We start from the raw sequence: 6,977 nt of genomic DNA, 5'->3' as shown, positions 1-6,977 counted from the left end.
TCACGGCCCTCACCGCCATCACGGCCCTCACAGCCCTCACGGCCCTCACGCCACTCACTGCCCTCACCGGCCTCACCGCCCTCACGGCCCTCACCGTCCTCACGGCCCTCACGCCACTCACCGCCCTCACGCCACTCACCGCCCTCACGCGCCTCACCGCCCTTGCGGCCCTCACACCCCTCACGCCCCTCACGCACTGATGGCCCTCACGCCACTCAGGCCAGCTTCAGATGGGGCAATTTCGCCCAGAAACTTTACGTCCCAACACCAGCAACACGGGCCGCCCGCGGTCACACGCAGCAAGAAATTGCTGCAATTTGCCATCTTCATCATAAAATTTTATTTTTCTTGCACTATTTAGACACAATTACGCGTTATAAACGTGTTTTTATGCATTCAAATCTCGTTAAAAATACTAATGCACCTTTCTGAAACAGTTTATTAAAAAAAAAAAAACGATCGATTTCAAACCAGAACCAAGTCTTTCGGTGTCATCATCACCGGCACGAGGTATCACGTGAAAATTTTGCGTCCCTGGTTGGATGCAGCCGCTTCAAACGCATTCGAATCGCTCCGAGTTGCTTGCTTATTTCGAGCCGGACCCGATCTCAGCAATTCGTGTCGTTCTAGGGAAAGCTATAGAGAACAACCCGCCATTACCACCAAAATTGCTGAGAAAGATGCTCGATCTGAAGGGGGCCTCACGCACTCACCGCCCTCACGAGCTCATGGCCCTCACACCACCTCATGTACTCACCGCCCTCACGGCCCTCACGGCCCTCACGCCTCTCATGCCACTCACTGCCCTCACGCACTCATGGCCCTCACACCCCTCACGCACTCACCGCCCTCACACCACTCACGCACTCGTGGCCCTCACGCCACTCACCGCACTCACGCCCCTCACGCACTCATGGCCCTCATACCCCTTACCGCCCTCACCGCCCTCATGGCCCTCACGGCCCTCACCGCCCTCACGGCCCTCACCGCCCTCACAGCCCCTCACGGCCCTCACGGCCCTCACTCACCCTCACACTCATGAATTTTCTTGGTTCAGAAACTCACTCACCCTCACCTCACCTGTGAAGATGAGGGTGAGTGAGGGTGAGTGAGGGCCCTCATGAGTGAGGTTTGCCGAGGTATGCATATAAAACCAAAATAAGTTTTCAAAGTGCAATTTATGCAAATTTTTTTGCTAAATTAAGGTCAATAAGTAAATTTTTTAAGTATTCGTTTACTTCAGCAAACAAAAACAAGAGTTAAAATACGAAGTATTATAGTCACATGATACATCCCCTGCGTCAGGAAGTGGTCCGACGTGATAAACCGAACGGTCCGGCCGGAGGACAAGGAAGCATGGAAGAAGAACCGAAGCTGCCGAAGCAACGTTCGCGGGAAGTCTAACCGCTTGAAGCACGTTGCAGAGTCGAGACCAGTTGAGCGGCCGGAATTTTACGAACGATTATGCAAGCGTACGTCTTGAGGACGACCATGAGCCACATATCATCTCAAATTTCTGCCCGTCAAGCCTTGTGACGAAACAGAATCGGACTTCTTCAAGGTGCGGATCCTAAAGTTGTTTGGTAAGTTCTAGTCTCCACACGCGTTGTGCCCAGTCTAGTGACCATCTCCTTTAAGTTAAAAATTGCAGCTTTAAGCACAATATGTGGGAGTAACTCTCGGCGCCGGTTGTTTCAGGATCGCAGAGTGACGCGGCGCGTTCACACTCTTGCAACCGAGTACGACCGAGAAAGACTTCTTGAGACCGGATGCGCTGAGCGGAGCTGGTCCTAAGAGATCGCAAGAGGCCTAAAAACCGGTTTGGTCTCTCTCGGTCGTACTCGGTTGCAAGAGTGTGAACGGGCCGAGATGAGTGACTGCCCGGGAGGGCTGGAGGAAGCTTGTATGAGACAGGTAATTGTAATTTCATTTTCGCGCTTGCGATGCAATTCATAAGACGTATTTTAAATTTGAGATTTTCTTTAGTTATGCCGCCACAAGTACAAGGAATTTCATTGATAGGGGTGCCGTGTGTTCGTTTTCATATGCCCAGAAACTAGGTAAAGGTTATGTGTTTTAACATTTTTTCTGTGCTGATAGGCTTAAGGTTAGAATGAATTATATCTGTCAAGGCGTGGCGCAGTCTGTGTCTATTTGGAGAAGAGGTATGTGTGTGCGTGCGTGCGTGCGTGCGTGCGTGCGTGCATGCGTGCATGCTTGTTCGTTTGTTTGTTAGTTCGTTGGGGGAGAGAGGAGATGAAGAAGAGGAGGATGAGGTATCACGTCGAATCATTCAAATCGTTAACTCTGACAGTAATGAGGTAAGAAGGATACCTGCTAGTTACACCGGTTCTGTTTTGTGCCAAACTCAAATTGCGTTTTGCCGCGTAAATATTGCTACAATATTTTTTTTCATCAACAAAATTAATTTTGAGGCATGCCGTTGACAAATAGGACCCCTGTTTTCAATCCCAGTCCAGGTTATTCGCGACTCCAGCGAACTATAGATGGCGCGCTGCTCAGGCAAAATTCGGACGAAAGAAGGTCGTTTTCGTTGTTCAGCATGCGGACCATCACAAATTCCTGCACTGCAGCGTAAAATCAGTGTTACATTTAATGCAAAGTGATTTTTCGACCCTAGAAACGTTTGTCTACTCAGTGCGTAGGAAGGACCCGGTGGAATCATTAAAATAATTACTGGAAACAATGTTTGTTTCTATGCTGCCTACGAGAACCAAGCAGCGATAGCAGACGACAGAGTCGGGACAACCTCCTCTCCTGATCTTCTCGGCGCTGCCGCTACGCGGCGTCGATTTTGCTGGAGTCACGAATATTGCGCTGGTAAATTTCCTGTACATAGTGCTGCTTCAAAGATGAACTGAAGTTTATGTCTTCTATGTGTGCATTGGCAATGACATGTGGCTCAACAAGACTTCACACACAAAGTTCTCAAATAGAAGAGGGAATCAATGTTCATCCGGTAAGGTTTGGTAATTATCTCCGCCACAGATGGCCTCCTTGGCGAGTTGTAACCGGCAGACCTTCAAACCGCACAAAGGCTAAGCAAAGCCACAACTGGATGCAGCAAGACTAAAAGCTTTATAATATACTGTAAGGACTATGGCTTTATAGCCTTTTATAGCAAAACATACTGATCTGAAAAGCGTTTGTGGTTATTTTAAAGTGGTATACGGAAACTTTGTTGTATTGTATTAATTCTGGTTCACTGCACAGTTAAAAGGTTTGTCTTCGTTTGCTGCCAGAGAAATATTGCTTGCGATGAACTAAATCAAAGTTATGACTGCTGGTGTCATGTACATATTCAGAACTTTTTTTATTAAAATAATTTTAATCAGGTGTTTTTATGGGTTTTAGCACTGTGATTAAGATACGTCAATGTGTTTTCTAAGAAAGACTACTAATTTGCAGTTTGTATCTTCTCCTAAAATATTTTGTAGATCTGAGCATGTATTCATACCTGAATATGTGCCAGGCATTCCCCAGTATGTGTATAATTGTTTACTAGGCCTGTAAGCTTCCCCACTACATCATTGCCGCTATGTTAGCGCTTCCCAGCTATTATTCGAGAGAGATAAGTGTTTCTCATGATCAATTAGGTTGAGATTGTTTAGCGTTAATGTTTTTGAGTCCCCCATTTTTAATTCCTGACAGAGCGCTTCAATGTATGTTTATTTTTGGTTTGCCGCTATTTATCACCACAAGCAAAAACATCACGCCACTGGGATTAACCTGAAGCTCACCTCATGATTAACGACGCTGCCGTCCACTGTCTTAAGGTGGGCCTACGTTCATGGGTACTTGTCTAGTGGTTCTGGAGTTGATGTTGCTGAGATAACCGAGACGCCGATTTCTACGATGGCCTCTGTCAGCATCATGGTCGATTACAGCTGGCCTGAGCCCGAACCAGGCCAATCAACGTGCTGGCCCGAACCAGGCCAATCAACGTGCTGGCCCGAGCCCGGCCCGGGCCCACAGTCAAAAGTCCGAGCCCATCCCAGGCCTGGGCTTTCGGGTAAGCCCAAGCCCGTGCCCAGTGGTATAATCTTTAGTCCAATCGCCATATTGAGATAAAGACGTCGAAATTCCTCAGTTTAAATGTCGGAAGTGCCTCAATAAGAGCAGGTATAAATATTAGTAGCAAATTTAATTATAAAAAAACTGCGCCGACTTTACTCAACAAGATTAACAATTTAATCAAGCGTTTCGTCTCCCATGCGGGGAACATCATCAGTGAAACCTTCAAGCAGGAATGAGCGAAAAAACTTCAACAATCTTATTTAAGCAAGTCCGCATAAACATCGGGGGAGGGGGCCGCGGTTGGAGTTGCAAGCTGATGAGTCACTTCAGATGAACCATGATTCCACCAACCTTCGTGGACTCCACCTTTGTTGTAACGCCGGAGTGGACGCATTCTCAAAGTCGAAACTGTGACCCGTATTCCAACAATGGTCTACAAGTTCCGTCTTCGCTGTGTTTGTTTAGGCAAGTGCAGCGCTTCCAGCCTGTCTCCCCAATGTAGGATGTGTCACAGTCTAGACAGTTCACTTTATACACAACACCGCACTGGGACTCTGGGGGGGTGTAATCTTTAGGTTTAGAAATGAAGTCACATAGTTTATGGTGGGGTTTCAAAGCTGTGCGGATATTCAAATGGGCGAGGGCCCTGCGAATGGACTCAAAAGCACCTCTCAAATAGGGTATTGTTGCTTGCCCTGTCCTAAGTTGTCCATTATCCTGACTTCTTTGTCCCATCTGTTTGTGCGTGTTATCAATAAAACGTTTCGGATAATTCCGCTTCATCAGCAGGTCAACAATAACAGCGTCCTCAGAAGCGCGCAAGCCGCCTCGGTGGCTCCAAGGCGAGAGCGCTGGCCTACGGATCTCCATGTGGCGGAGGCTTATTGCGGAGCAGGCGCCGTGTAACCAAGCTTTCGGTTGCACGTCAAAAGATCCCCAGGTAGTCTAAATTAATCCTCAGTCCTCCGCTGGGGCGTGCCAGATGCCTGTCGTTGGTTTAGCACGTAAATCCCCCAAATTTGACTTTTTCTCAGCAGCGCGCAATTGAGGATTAGAAGAAATGCGTTCGGACCGGTGTAGTAGGTTTTTTACGACAGCCCTTTTATGTTCGACAGAATGATGCGAGTTAAAGCTTAAGAGGTTGCCTGTGCTTTGCTTTGCGGTACACTGTTGTATATAAGCGACCGGTACTATTTCGGAACACATTAACATACAGAAAAGGCTTTGCACCGTTCTGTTCAACTTCATGTGTGAATTGGATTGATGATTCAATGCTGTTTAAAGCTAAATGAAAGTCACAAAAGGGACATGGCAAAGGCCACGCATGCGACAAGAGCGAAGACGGAACTCGTAGACCATTGTTGGAATACGGGACACAGTTTCGACTTTGAGAATGCGTCCACTCTGGCGCGTGAACAAAGGTGGGGTCCAAGCAGGTTTGTAGAATCATGGTTCATCCGAAGTGACTCATCAGCTTGTAACTCCAGCTGCGGCCCCCTCCTCAATGTGTATGCGGACTTGCTTAAATAGGACTGTTGAAGTTTCTTTCGCTCATTCCTGCTTCAAGGTTTCACCGACGATGTTTCCCACATGGGAGACGAAACGTTTGATTAAATTGTTAATCTTGTTGAGTAAAGTCAATGCAGTTTTTTTATCATTATGATTCCCGGCTTTTGGAATAATTTTGCAGCACATTTAATGAAGAAATGGATGCCGATAAACACCTGCCAAGGTTGACTAAAAATAAACAGAAACATCCAATCAATAGTTATGATTGCACTAAGCGGTTGCTATGTGGATGTTTTTTTATGTTCGACAGCTCAGCAAAGTCTGCGGATCTGGTTATGCTTCCTGTACGAGACAGATCACGAAGTGGTAGCTGACTGACCAGTTGGGGCGAAAATTTGTGTGGGAAGGACGTAAGAGAAAGTTGACATTCAGGAACCTTCACCTTGCTGAGTGCATCATAAGTAAGTAATCTCTGGAACAGTAGTGCAGATCGCTTCACATGGAACCAGATTTATGGAATTATTGGTGTCATACTTCTGTTGCTTTCTTTTATCAGATGCAGTGCAGAGCTGCCATAAATGTGAAGACTTCAAGGTAGAAACCATGGTCACAGATTAACTTCGCCACGCACCTGCCTGACATCAGTCATCTCAAATGGTAAGCTGGTCTTAAGCTGATGTTAGCACAAAAATCAAACTTTTCTAGAACAGTAAGTATGGTGTGCAATTTCTTCAAAGCATAATTTCTATATGAGAGTATTTGAATGCTTTAAATATTAAAGCCAGTGACACCTTTTTTGGTTTAATTTGAGAGCAAATACTACAGGTGTGAACAGTATGGAATAATTAAAAAAAATTTTTTTGTTTGGAGTGTTTCTCTAAGAGGAAAAATTTCATTATGTAATAGTACCTTATTATGGATTAAAAAGAATTCATAGGCAACGAATTTTAAGAACACTGACATTTGATGTAAATCTAACAAACAAAAGTTGGCAATACAGTACACACATCCAGCATGAATGTGCTTTAAAAACAAGGCATAAAATACTTGTGATTTATTTACATCAGTTCCAATTCTTGCATATTTGAGTCACTTCACTTTGAACTTCACTGTTTTATTAGTTTTGTTTCAAAGAATGGTAAACCACTGCTCACATATCTTTAACGTAACATTTTTTCGTTGCTTTTCAGGAACATTCTGCACCACAGGAGAGAGAGATGTGAACTGCCTTAAGTGGGCCTTGAATGTGCTGAGCTTTTTATTATGTTTATCAGACATTTTTTTAAGCAAAGTATCCTGCATTGTTCAGTAAGTATACTTCATTTTGAAAACCTCATGCTGTCTATGCAGCATTGTTCAAAAATTATACTTTATTTTAAAAGCATCAAGCACTGCTCGTCTGTCTAACAGTAACAATAAAGAGTTAATGG

The 6,977-nt window shown here is 45.3% G+C and overlaps 1 long non-coding RNA gene across 3 annotated transcripts; it reads left to right on the top strand.

Moving 5' to 3' along the window:
* The first annotated feature begins 1,870 nt into the window (after positions 1-1,870).
* On the top strand, positions 1,871-6,977 carry LOC120843083. Of its 3 annotated transcripts, XR_006078406.1 has the most exons (6): positions 1,872-1,914; positions 3,010-3,111; positions 3,909-4,033; positions 5,858-6,008; positions 6,104-6,204; positions 6,738-6,977. It is a non-coding gene; the product is annotated as an uncharacterized LOC120843083 (long non-coding RNA). The 3 variants fall into 3 exon arrangements; XR_006078407.1 differs by lacking the exon at positions 3,010-3,111 and having other exon boundaries at positions 1,871-1,914; XR_005716085.3 differs by lacking the exons at positions 1,872-1,914; positions 3,010-3,111 and having other exon boundaries at positions 3,384-4,033.

Source organism: Ixodes scapularis, unplaced genomic scaffold, assembly GCF_016920785.2.
Source record: "Ixodes scapularis isolate PalLabHiFi unplaced genomic scaffold, ASM1692078v2 PGA_scaffold5__190_contigs__length_132052651, whole genome shotgun sequence".
In the NCBI taxonomy this organism is placed as follows: Eukaryota; Metazoa; Arthropoda; class Arachnida; order Ixodida; family Ixodidae; genus Ixodes; species Ixodes scapularis.
The sequence above is the reverse complement of the archived record's forward strand: the minus strand, read 5'-3'. Positions and strand labels throughout refer to the sequence as shown.